Genomic DNA, 13948 nt, shown 5'->3' with positions numbered 1-13948 from the left:
GGCCACACCAAACTCCACCTTCAAGTTGTCCTCAGCGGACGTAAACACAGGGGTAAAATACCCAATCTACTGAGGTCTCTTAAACGAAAAGAAGGTTAATTAAATGACCTCTAAAATAACAATTGGAGAGGAGGCAAACTTGCACTCCTAATACACTTTGATTAAGACCTACTTGGCACTAGGCCGTTAATACAAGGGCTAATCCCATACTAAAGAGGTGACTTAAGAAGAGAACAATTGTTTTACGTTAACGAAGAATGGGTTGAGAAAACTAAGTTCACCTCACAACAATATGAGTGGGAGCTCGAGAGGGTTAGCACTCTCTATCCCAGTATGAAGCTTTAAAAGAGAATAGATGAAAAGAGTAGTTACATTTTAGGAAAAGGTTACATGGTTGAACGCTTCGAACCCGCCCCGAGAGTTAAACTGCTGAGCTAGCAAAGAAAGAAGTTATTAATCGGCCATTACCTTGTTGTTGACCGCTGCCGAAGAAAAGAGGCGCTTCCCGCCCCCTGCTATGTACTTTACACACTGAAAGATGGAACAGAAGTGGCGCAGAGACCCAAAAATCAGCAGTTTATATCCTCTCGCGGAAGGTTCTAGGCGTTAGGGGAATGAAAACACCCGCCCACAATTACTTTATTGGCTAGGGTACAGAAACATATCCAAGTTGGGGGAAGATACATCGGATTGGTCGGAAATTACTAAAAGAAATTCGGGATTGGATAAATCTAAAACAAGGGGAAAAAGAGGGGTATACAGCCAACTTAAACAATAACAGAAAGAAATTTAACAAGAAACAAACTTTTGAAATAAAAATTTCTCCAACAAAATAGTTCTTTGACTCCGCACTAGGGTGCACTATTGTTGATCTTCAGTAGTGTCCTCTAGAAGAGAAAGTTCACACTTCTTACTTCAAGCGAAACAAAAACACATCAAAAATGACACAGTTCAAAAACTCAAAATTTTCCACGTGGTGACATCTTCTGAGAAGGTAAAGAATTAATAGCGTAGATAAAGTTCAGACTTCCTCCAGCAGAGGAGTTTCAACAGGCGCACATTTTAAATTAGCGGTGTGGAGGTGTACCGCCCGGTACAGACCTCCCCCCCCAAAAGTTCCTCCAGGGGTGACACATGAAATTGTTTGAAAACAAGGTCCAAGATTTGATGTAGATAAGGAGATTAATTGCCAAAAAAAAAATTTATAAGATTTTCTTAATTTGGTTTGATTCAGTTTCAAAATATTGTTGTTGCAGGTGAAGTACAGTCTTTATGTTTGTAGATGTTGAATTCAGAAGATAAACTTTTAATACTTGAAAGTGAAGAAAATTTTTGCAATGTCCACCAAATATTGCTGTTGAATTCCCAAGTGTAGTCAATGCTTATAGTAACTGTTCATGTAGTTGATGTTGATGAAGTGGGATGGCCAGACCGGCCGTTGCAGCTTGCGTCCAAAGGAGGCCGCTCGGACCCCTCAAGTACCCTGAGATACCGCTCGCCCGCACTATGAGGGGAGCAGTGGTGTTGAAACACGCCGCGCCCGCGGTGAAGGTATACAGGCTGCGGGCAAGTAGCAGGTCGTGCGCCGCACATCAGCCTTGGCCGGGAGGAGAGCTCCGGCTCGCCGTGCACATGTCGTCCTCGCTGGGGCCGAGGGGGCCCGTCCTCGAACCCAGTCGCGGCACAGCGCCGCGCGGCTGCGGGGGCACTGAAACATTAAAGCTAGGCGGCAGAATATTGTTGGACCATCATCATTTTTTGAGGGCACAGTCTTGTTGGAGAGGTAGAGGGGCCAGCGGCGTGCAAATATCCATGGCATTTAATCTAATTAAGCCATAGTGTGTATTGGAGCAGGAGACGGGAGCGTGGTAATGGCCGAGGCAAGGACAGGATGGCAGTTTAACAAATCGGGGGAGGTTTTACACAAATGCTTACATATAAAACAAAATATTATAGAAGGGGCAGAATGCCTAGAAATTGAAAACTCAAAAAAAAAATATAACCTTCATATTCCTACCAAATTATATGAAGCAAGTTGACACAAAATTTACACCGGTTTCACCTGGGACAGGTGAACCCTAAATATCCTCTCGGTGGCTGGATTGCTTACTAACAATGTAACCGGCGTAAGAAAATCGAGAATGATACAAGGCCCATAAAATCTGGGGGCAAGCTTGCCCGCGGGAACAAAGTTCTTGACCATAACTTGGTCACCGACCTTCAAAGGGGTGGGTCTCCGTCCACGATCATACCTTTCCCTAACCTTTTCATGAGACACTTTAAGATTGGCTTTAGCCTTCTTCCAAAGATCTTTAATATTATCCGGATCTATTGTCTCGGGTAGAATGTCACTCAGAGACCAGAGGTTAGAGAGCGGCGTGTTGGGAACAAACTTGAACATCAACGAGGCTGGAGTAAATTTATGTGATTCATGAACCGCCGAATTCAAAGCAAAAGCTAACCAATGCAGGGACGTGTCCCACCTGGAATGATCTTCATGATGATAGGCAATAAGGGCGGACCTGAGATTACGGTTAACTCGTTCAGCCAGAGATGGTTGAGGGTAATAAGCAGATGTAGTTACATGAGAGATGGACAAGTCAAAACAGAATTTACGAAATAAATTAGATGTAAAAGCCTTTGCATTATCAGATACAATATATTGGCACGGACCAAAAGAAGCAAAAATAGAATTTAAGCAAGTAATGGTAGACTGAGCGGTAGCCAGCTTAGTCGGAAATAACCAGGAAAATCTAGTAAAGCCATCTACGCATACAAGGATGAACTTGTTAGCATTTCCCTTTGACTGGGGGAAGGGTCCTACATAATCAATATACAGGCGTTCCATGGGACGCGACGCTTGATGCGAAGACAAAAGGCCTACCTTGGTGGACATTGTGGGTTTACTGAGCAAACAAGATTTACAAGCTTTTACAAGTTCACGGATTTCACCGTCCATACCTTTCCAGATGAACCTTTCACGAATCTTTTCACGAGTTTTAAAGATTCCTAGATGCCCGCCCAATGGGGTCTCATGATAGTACTTGAAGATCATAGGTACAAGTACAGCTGGAACGACAACTTTCATCATCTTATCATGCCTCGATGGGCAACATAGAACACCATTCCTCAGAACATAAGGGACAACATGTTCCCCAGAAGAAAGGGTTTCCATTATCGGAGCCAGCGTCGGATCTTCATGTTGGTATTTCTCGATATCCCTAAAGAGCATGGGGGCATCAGTTAAGATGGCATTAACATCAAATAGTGTGGACTCGGGAGGTGATGAACGGTCGACCGGTTCATGGTTCTCAACGTCGTTTGAAAACATACGACTGAGTCCATCAGCAACAACATTTTCGGTACCTCTGATATGCCTGACATCGAATTGGAAGGCAGAAATACGGATGGCCCAACGGGCTATGCGACCAGTACGACGCGGCCTACCTAAGACCCAGCTTAAGGCTTGATTATCTGTCTCCAGGTCGAATTTGACGTGTTCCAGATAGAGACGGAACTTTTCTAAGGCGAATAAGACTGCCAAACCTTCGAGCTCATAGATGGAATACTTGGCTTCTTGAGCCGACAAGGTCCTAGATGCATAGGCGATGGGTCGCCTCCCTAGTTCAGTCTCTTGAAGAAGGACTGCAGCTACTGCTGACGACGACGCGTCAGTTTGGACGATGAATTTCTTCGAGAAATCAGGCATAGCAAGTACAGGGGCATTACAGAGAGCCAATTTAAGATCTTCGAAAGCGGCTTGTTGAGAAGGTCCCCACTCGAATTTGATGCCTTTCCTACGAAGAAGATTTAAGGGCGCCGCTCTATTAGCGAAGTTAGGAATAAACTTCCTGAAGAAATTCACCATACCAATGAACCTGGCGATGCCTTTGATGTCCTTGGGAGGTTTAAAATCACGGATGGCCTGTGTTCTAGAATGATCGACTGCAACACCATCAGGTGGCACAATATGCCCTAGGAAAGACATAGAGGGCTTAGCAAAGGCAACCTTGGACAACTTGACAGTTAACCCAGCCTTACGAAGGCGATTGAGAACTTCTCGCAGATGATCTAGATGCTCCTCAAAAGTCTCTGAAAATACGACGACATCATCCAAGTAGTGATATAAGTACTCAAATTTGATGTCGGAGAAGACCCCATCTAGTAGCCTAGTGAGTACAGCTGCTCCCGTGGGGAGCCCGAAAGGCACGCGGTTGTATTCATATAAATTCCAGTCCGTGGCAAACGCTGTAAGGTGTTTAGACTCTTCGGCAAGGGGAATTTGATTATAGGCCTGATTCAAGTCCAAGATAGTAAAGAACTTGGCCTTACGAAACCATGAAAAACAAGAATGAAGGTCGGGAAGGGGCACAGATTGTAACACTACCTTCCGATTGAGAGCCCTATAATCAATGACAGGCCTGAAGCCTCCTTGGGGTTTCGGAACTAGAAAAATAGGCGAAGAATACGCCGACTTAGAGGGCCTAATAATACCATCCTTCAACATCTGATCGATAATTTCTTTCAGTGCCTTCATTTTAGGTGGAGATAGTCTATACGGTGGAAAACGGACAGGAATCGAATCCGTGACCTCAATTTTGTATTCGATCAGGTCAGTAACACCAAGAGTATCAGAAAACACCTCTGGAAACGACTGACACAGCTTACGAATACTATCAGCCTGCTCCTCAGGTAGATGTCTAAGGTCTAACAACATCTCATCCTGGGTAGGCGAAATAGAAGAACATGATGCAGATTTACACTTTAATAGAGGGATGCTACAATTAGAGGCAAATTTGAAAGTGCAAGACCTACTCTGAAGATCGAGCACAAGACCAGTGTGAAAAATAAAGTCCGCTCCCAATATAATGGGGCAAGACAAGAGCTTGGCCACAAACAATTTAACTTTCCATGTGAATTTAAAAATACGAATTTTGACCAATAAGGAACCTAGAATTTCTACTGGGGATGAATTAGCCGAAACATATTGAACAGGAGATGAGACATAGTCAGGTAGTTTACAAACAGATTTCAATTTAGAATACCATTCAGCCGAAATAATCGAACAGACACTGCCTGAATCTAAGAGAGCTGTTATAGGCTCATTGTTTAACTCAATCTTAAGAAAAGGAATAGGTGGGGGGAATCCGCCGCAATCCTAAGACACTCTTTGGGACATTCAAAAGATGCAGTTGAAAATTGCTCGTTCCCAGAATTTACAACCTGTTTACTAGGGGCTGAGTCTCGGGAAGATGGACTAGTCGACTCAGCCGATGCCACTAGTCACTTTTTATTATTGGCATAGGTGGAATTTGCACCAGAAGTTGAGCAGGAGGGGGTGCTATTCGAATTTGGGCAATTCTTGGCAATATGTGAGAAAGCCCCACATTTAAAACAGCCTTGTGATGAACCAGCCCCATTACTTGTCCCACTCGACTTGATCAGTGGACACTTATTGCGCAGGTGGTCAGGCGACCCACAAGCATAACATTTACGAGGGGTGACTGATCGGCGAGGTGGAGGCCGAGTATTACTAAAGGAAGGCGGGGGTTCTTTCGCTACACGCAAAGAATCGGCGTATCTAACTCCTTCCGCTGAGACGGCCAACGCTTCAAGTTCCGAGAAAGTTTGCGGGCATGCCGCGAAACACAAATATGACCTGTAGGGTGGTGAAATGCCTTCCACAATAGCTTGTACAATCTGATCCTCAGGGAAATGAAGAGCAAACACCCTAGTATAAAACTTAATATCTTGGATGAAGTCTGCCAAGCTTTCATCCAAGCGTTGTACACGGTAATAGTACTTCTGAATCAGAGATGACCTCGCGCGGGCGGGAATAAAATTTGCAAGCAAGTGTGCATGAAAATCTTCAATAGATGACTGTTCAGCTATGGCTCTTACTATTTTATCAGAGAGAATACCAATAGCATACGGATAGATAATTTGCAAAATTTGACATGGAGAAAGAGAAAAAACAAGGGCATGATCCTGAAATTCAACTAGAAATCTTAAAAATGAAATTACGTCACTGGTGGTATTAACGGAAAACTTAGAGATACCTCTGAGCAACATTGCCAAGGGATGAGGCAAGCTACTAAACCCGGGTGACATAGTAGGTAAAGGTTTCAATGGCAAGGTAGTTAATTCAGAACGTACATTATTTAATGAGTTACGGCGTTCAGACTCGTCCAATGGGGCAGAGGTTGTTTGGGCAGCAATGGTTTTCCTATTGACTTCTCCCTTATGAGGCTCTTCCTCGCTACCTACATTCACCGTGACGGGTTGATCAGTTTTGGGAGGAACCTCCCCAGTTAACAATTGAGTGACCTTGCTAGATAATTCAGACATATTTTCAAGCAGCGTACTAGCTTCCTTCTTCTGAACGTCATTCAACTTTAGAGACAACAGATCGTTAACTCTATTTGAAAAATGAAACAGCCTAGCTTGCACACGCTTAATTTGATTAGGAGAAGGATCATTTTCATCAAAAAAACTAACTACAGAAGCTAGCCCAGTAATATTCTCCGTGATCGTGGAAAGAGAGTCGTCAATTTCTTTCTCTCTCAAGGTGGGGATGGAAATGGGCAAATCAAGGGACTCTCTAAGCTTGTTGGTGTCAACTGCAACCGTGCCTCCAGATTGCACATTTCTAATAGTTAATTCATATATCAACTCCTCCTTGCGCAAATAGTTAAGATGGAGAACATCGCGAGGGCCGGGCATGATGACAGAACAATTTTGAAAAACTCAAAAATTCCAGCAACTGAGAAAATGGTTATTGTTCGGAACAAACAATGTTTAGCCGTCAAAAGGGGCTAAATTGAGACCCATTCAACCACGCTCTGCTACCACTTGTTACCGAGTTTTGGTGGTAGTTATGCGTGAAAGAAGGTGCGGGGTGGTGAACAGGTCTCCAGCTACTAAGTAAAATTAATTTAAAATTTAACAAGGTTATATTTTCTTTTGAAACAAAGAAATAACAAGCATGGCAGGTACAAAGTAGCAAGTCCCAAAAGGGTAGTTACAATATTTACAGGATTTGGGCTTCGAGCCCTGAAAACACAATTCTTGAGCAACTAGCCCAACTTTACGATATACACATTTCAACAACGGGGCAGAAAACCCCAATCAAACCCGGGAGCACTTGCTCCAAATTGCACAGTAAAGCCTCCTCGAGGCATACAACACTCAGTTTTCAAAAGAGCCACTCGCTCTCAAATTTAAGCCTCTCCCAGGCCACACCAAACTCCACCTTCAAGTTGTCCTCAGCGGACGTAAACACAGGGGTAAAATACCCAATCTACTGAGGTCTCTTAAACGAAAAGAAGGTTAATTAAATGACCTCTAAAATAACAATTGGAGAGGAGGCAAACTTGCACTCCTAATACACTTTGATTAAGACCTACTTGGCACTAGGCCGTTAATACAAGGGCTAATCCCATACTAAAGAGGTGACTTAAGAAGAGAACAATTGTTTTACGTTAACGAAGAATGGGTTGAGAAAACTAAGTTCACCTCACAACAATATGAGTGGGAGCTCGAGAGGGTTAGCACTCTCTATCCCAGTATGAAGCTTTAAAAGAGAATAGATGAAAAGAGTAGTTACATTTTAGGAAAAGGTTACATGGTTGAACGCTTCGAACCCGCCCCGAGAGTTAAACTGCTGAGCTAGCAAAGAAAGAAGTTATTAATCGGCCATTACCTTGTTGTTGACCGCTGCCGAGGAAAAGAGGCGCTTCCCGCCCCCTGCTATGTACTTTACACACTGAAAGATGGAACAGAAGTGGCGCAGAGACCCAAAAATCAGCAGTTTATATCCTCTCGCGGAAGGTTCTAGGCGTTAGGGGAATGAAAACACCCGCCCACAATTACTTTATTGGCTAGGGTACAGAAACATATCCAAGTTGGGGGAAGATACATCGGATTGGTCGGAAATTACTAAAAGAAATTCGGGATTGGATAAATCTAAAACAAGGGGAAAAAGAGGGGTGTACAGCCAACTTAAACAATAACAGAAAGAAATTTAACAAGAAACAAACTTTTGAAATAAAAATTTCTCCAACAAAATAGTTCTTTGACTCCGCACTAGGGTGCACTATTGTTGATCTTCAGTAGTGTCCTCTAGAAGAGAAAGTTCACACTTCTTACTTCAAGCGAAACAAAAACACATCAAAAATGACACAGTTCAAAAACTCAAAATTTTCCACGTGGTGACATCTTCTGAGAAGGTAAAGAATTAATAGCGTAGATAAAGTTCAGACTTCCTCCAGCAGAGGAGTTTCAACAGGCGCACATTTTAAATTAGCGGTGTGGAGGTGTACCGCCCGGTACAATAATAATAATAATTCTTTGTCGTTTGGGCCTACTGAGGACCATGGGGCTCGTATCTACTCTTCGGTAAAGTTGTTGCTTTCTTCTTCTTCCAATACTCCTTCATTTGCTGACTATGAGCCAGCTTTCTCTCCTCTGTCCACTTAGTTCTTGTAGTCTTCTTACTTGTAAGGGACGTTGGGAAAATTCTCTGTCGGATGGCTCGACGGAACAGTAGTCGGTCATGACTTTGTCCCAGTGGGATACCTAGTTGTTCCATATCCGACTTAACTGACGTGATCCATTTGTTCTTAGAAGCCTTGCCTCTTCCTGTTACTGTGAATATCCTGTTGGTGAGTCTTTAGGAATCCAGACGGGCCAAGTGTCCATAAAAGGTCAGGCGCCTTTTCCTTATAGACGTGACGATGTCCTCCTGGTGTTTATACAGTTCATCATTATGGCGGATTCTGTAATTGCCTCCTTCCTCTCTGACTGATCCTAATATCCTCCTCAGGATCTTCCTCTTTTTTAACTCCAGTTTTCTGAGTGGGCCCTTCCTAGCCATTTACAAGGCACTCAGAAGCATACAGAACAGATGGTTTGACTACCGAGTTGTAGTGTCTGAGTTTGAGGTTCTTGGAGAGGCACTTAGATGAATAGATACTACGACACGAGTGATAAGCCCTTTCAAACTTGGTACATCTGGCATCTATGGCTAGGTTCTCGCTCTGATTCGCAGAGATCCATTCTCTCAAGTACTTAACTGCAAGTACTTTTCGTATGGTAGCGTCTGTGAGAGGAATTGTAGAAGGGGCCTCCTTGATATTGGTCATAAATTCAGTCTTCTGGATGCTGATCTTCAGACCAGTCTTAACCGCTACACTATAAAGACTCTGTAAGTTGTAGATAGTCTCCTCTATATTGTTTGCCAGTAGAATGAGGTCATCGGCAAAGGCTAGGAACGGGACAATGAGGTTGTCTCTCTTGTACCCAAGCTTCAGTCCAGCTCCCGGTGGTAGCATCGTTCTCCATTCCCTAATGAATAATGATCTTTTCCAGGACACAGTTGAAGAGAACGCAGGAGAGACCACCACCCTGTCTAACTCCTGTTCTGATTGGAAAGCTTTCGGACAGTTCACCTCTGAACCTAACCTTGGACATCGTGTTCCTCTGAGTGGCTTGAACTAATCGTAGGGTCTTCCCATCCAGACCAAGTTCCCATAGTATGGAGAAAAGGGTGTCTCTGTCCACAGATTCATAAGCTTTCTGAAAATCTACTAGGACCACCACCCAGGGATGTCCACCTCGGCTTTTGTAATTGAGAACTATCTTAAGATTGTGTATCTGTTCTGGACAAGATCTAGTCTTGCGGAAACCAGCTTGGTATTCACCTAACTGTGAGTCTGGCTGTGTGGTGACTCTATTGAGCAGGGCTACAGAGAGGATTTTGTAGGTAATTTGTAACAAGGAAATACCTCTATAATTGTTGAGGTCTGTCTTACTTCCTTTCTTGTGGAGGGGATGAATCATGGCAGACGTCCATCCTTCGGGTAGGGACTCTGTTGTCCATATATCCTTTATGATTTGATGGATGCTCTGCAAAGACTGGTCATCTGCATGTTTCCACATTTCGGCAACTATGCCGTCTTCACCTGAAGCCTTGTTGTTCTTGAGACCAGCGATGATGTCCTTTATTTCTTCTCTCGTAGGTGGTTGAGAATCAGAGTTCCTGTGTGAAGGCTCATGGAAAATAAGCTTTTCTTTAGGTTCCTCTGTATTCAGTAGCTTCTGGAAATAATCTGCAAGAGTTTTGGTGCAGTCTTTATTCTTCAGTAGAAGTTTTCCATCTGGCCCGTGGAGGATGAGGATAGGAGCTGTGTACTGGGTCGTTTACTTCCTAAGTAATAATAATGACAATAATAATAATAATAATAATAATAATAATAATAATAATAATAATAATAATAATAATAATAATAATAATAATAATAATAAACACTAAAAATGAGAGAGATTAAACTGATCAATGTCATTTCCATGTGAAATTTATGTTTAAAATATATTGTTCATATGACTTTTCTGTCACGGAGCCTTTAAGTTAAGGAAGCAATTCAAACAAACAAACAAACAAACAAACAAACAAACAAACAAACAAACAAACAAACAAACAAACAAACAAACAAACAAACAAACAAACAAACAGAGTGATAAGTGCTTGTAACAGATAGACAGGATCCACCTCTATGGTGTAGTGGTCAGTGTGATTAGCTACCACACCTGGAGGCCCGGTTTCGATTCCCGGCTCTGCAACGAAATTTGAAAAGTGGTACGAGGGCTGGAACGGGGTCCACTGAGCCTCGAGAGGTCAACTGAGTAGAGGGGGCTTCGATTCCCTCCTCAGCCATCCTCGAAGTGGTTTTCCGCGGTTTCCCACTTGTCCTCCAGGCAAGTGCCGGGATGTTACCTAACTTAAGGCCACGGCCGCTTCCTTCCCTCTTCCTTGTCTATCCCTTCCAATCTTCCCATCCTCACCCCCCCCCCCATAAAGCCACTGTTCAGCATAGCAAGTGAGGCTGCCTGGGTGAGATATTCCCCAATTGTATCCCACAACCCAAAGTCTCACGCTCCAAGACGCTACCCTTGGGGCGGTAGAGGTGGGATCTCCTGCTGAATCCGAGGGAAAATCCAATCCTGGAGGGCACACGAATGAATAAAGAAAGAAAGAAAGAAAGAAGGAAGGAAGGAAGGAAGGAAGGAAGGAAGGAAGGAAGGAAGGAAGGAAAGAGCAGGCTGGCAGGGGCGAATGCTAGCTTTGAAAGTCGGGTGTGGTCCTGTCACCATGGAGAGAATGAGAGGTGTGATTGGATTCTGAACAGTGCCATGATTAAACAATTTAAATATCGTTATATACAGGGTTACTCAGCTAAGTTGTCCACGTCAAATATATTCTGGTTCGTTAAAGATAAAAATAGGCATTCTGTTTTCTTGATTCTTCATCCGTTCACCCTCCAGGATTGGTTTTTCTCTCCGACTCAGCGAGGGATCCCACCTCTACCGCCTCAAGAGCAGTGTCCTGGTAAGTGATATTTTGAGTTGGGGATACAACTGGAAAAGAGGACCAGTATCTCGCGCAGGCGGCCTTACCTGCTATGATGAACAGGGGCCTTGTGGGGGAATGGGAAAATCGGAAGGGATAGACTAGGAAGAGCTAATTATACAAACCACTACACCATAAAGGCGCCTGATAGAAAATATGATTCTCTAAATGTATTTCTAACAGGCTACTACTTTTTGGTACGACGAATTACGGTTGAGATATACACGGACTGAGAAAATGTCATGGGATAGCGGAGCACTGATGCGCAGGTGTGTTGTCTCCGTACCACACGCCCCCTGTGCCAACGGCAGTTGTATAGGAGACCTTGTGAGCAGTGGCTGTGCATGTGACAGGTGTAGCATGGAACGTCGTCGTGAGGTGACGCCGTTCGAACGGGGTATGGTGGTCGGTGCCCGACGGATGGGAAGTGCGATTTCGGAAGTGGTGCGGGAATTCGGCTTCACACGATCGACCGTGTCCAGGGTGTATCGTGAATGGTTAAATGCAGGTGTCACGGTCCACAACAGACGAACGACCGGCCGTCCAGCCACCCTCGATGACCGTGACCGGCGACATCCGAGACGGATTGTCAGTAGTGACAGACGGGCAACCGTGCAACAAATCACGGCTCAATTCAGCACAGACCGTACTAGATACGTCTCCCAGTGGACAATCCGTAGGAACATGGGTTCTACGGAGTATGGGAGCCGGCGCCGCACACGGGTGCCACTGTTAACCCAACGTCATCGGGCACAGCGACGCGCATTTGTCGCCAGTCACCAGGGATGGACACTGGAACAATGGCGTAACGTGATATGGTCGGATGAATCACGATTTCAACTGCACCATGCCGATGAGAGGCACCGTGTATGGCGCAGACCACATGAAGCGATGGATCTCGCCTGCCTCGAAGGTGTAGTCCAGGGCGCTGGTGTCTCTGTTATGGTCTGGGGTGCATTTTCCTGGTATGGAATGGGCCCCCTAGTTGTTCTGGAAGAGACTTTGCATGGTACGCGGTATGTTGAGCTGCTCGGAGACCATCTCCACCCATTTTTGGCCGTCCAGCGCCCAGACGGTTCTGCGGTGTTTCAAGATGATAACGCGCCGCCACATCGCTCCCACGTCGCCCGGGAATGGTTGCAGGAACATGCAGCGGAGGTCCAACGACTGCCATGACCACCCAGGAGCCCCGATATGAACCCTATGGAGCATATCTGGGATGTCCTGGAACGCATGCTCCGTGCCATGGATCCTGCACCCACGAACAGACCAGCATTGGCGGCCGCTCTGCAAATGCTTTGGTGTCAGCTGCGTCCAGAGGACTATCAGGGACTTGTCGACTCACATCCACGGACATTTGCTAAGTCAGTGTATATCATCATTATACATATAACTGCTTAGAAAGGCACAGTACTTGACGTGCGAATTTCACTGGGGAGTTTTTACGCAGCCGCCCTACAACCCAGACCTCACACCATCAGATTCCCATCACTTTCCAAAGATGAAGGTGCTATTTACTGAAAAACGATTCAGTAATGATGGACACGTAAATAATGCTGTCAGAACTGGTTGAAGCAACAAGCGACAACTTTCTAAGACGGGGGAATGTTTAAACTGGTCTCCGTGTACAAGATCCATGTCCAACCGACTACGTGGAGAAGTAGGTTAAAGTGTGAGGTAATACTTGCAAATTCAGTTTCTTTAGGCTGACAGAAGATATTCTCTAGGTAATCTAAATATAGTCCCCTCCACTACTTGCAAATTATCTCCTATTACGAATTTAATTTTACCAATCAACAGTTTAAAAAGTCCGCCTCTGTGGTGTGGTGGTTAGTGTGATTAGCTACCATCCCCAGGGGCCCAAGTTCGATTCCAGTAACTGCCACGAAATTTGAAAAGTGCTACGAGGACTGGAACGTGGTCCACTTAGCCTCGGGAGGTCAGCTGAGTAGAGGGATTTCGATTCCCATCTCAGCCATCCTAGAAGTGGCTTTCCGTGGTTTCCCACTTCTCCTCCAGACAAATGCCGGGGTGGTACGTAACAAGGTCACGGCTGCTTCCTTCCCTCTTCCTTGCCTCTCCCTTCCAATCTTCCCATCCCCCACAAGGCCCCTGTTCAGCACAGCAGGTGAGGCTGTCTGCCCGAGGTACTGGTCCTCTTTTCCAATTGTATCCCCCGACCCGTAGTCTCACGCTCCAGGACACTGCCCTTGAGGCGGTTGAGGTGGAATCCCTCGCTGAGTCCGAGGGAAAAACAAACTCTCAGGGATAAACGGCTTAAGAAAGAAAGAAAAATAATATCACGGAATAGTATCAAACAAAATTTTAGAACATTAATTTTAGTAAAGCGACAAACAGAGGCGAATACACAGGAGTGGACGAAGTGGAAACAAACTGCCAGAACACCGAACCCATATGAAAAAAAAAGAAAACAGAAAAAGAAAAAGAAATCACAACACAGTCTGTGAGGATGGGACCCTTTCTATGATGACTTCTAATTGTCAAGAAGGCATTTCGGGTGAGTTGGCGGTGCGGTTAGGG

This window comes from Anabrus simplex, chromosome 3 (assembly GCF_040414725.1).
Source record: "Anabrus simplex isolate iqAnaSimp1 chromosome 3, ASM4041472v1, whole genome shotgun sequence".
Taxonomy (NCBI): domain Eukaryota; kingdom Metazoa; phylum Arthropoda; class Insecta; order Orthoptera; family Tettigoniidae; genus Anabrus; species Anabrus simplex.
Note: the sequence above shows the minus strand (reverse complement) of the source record.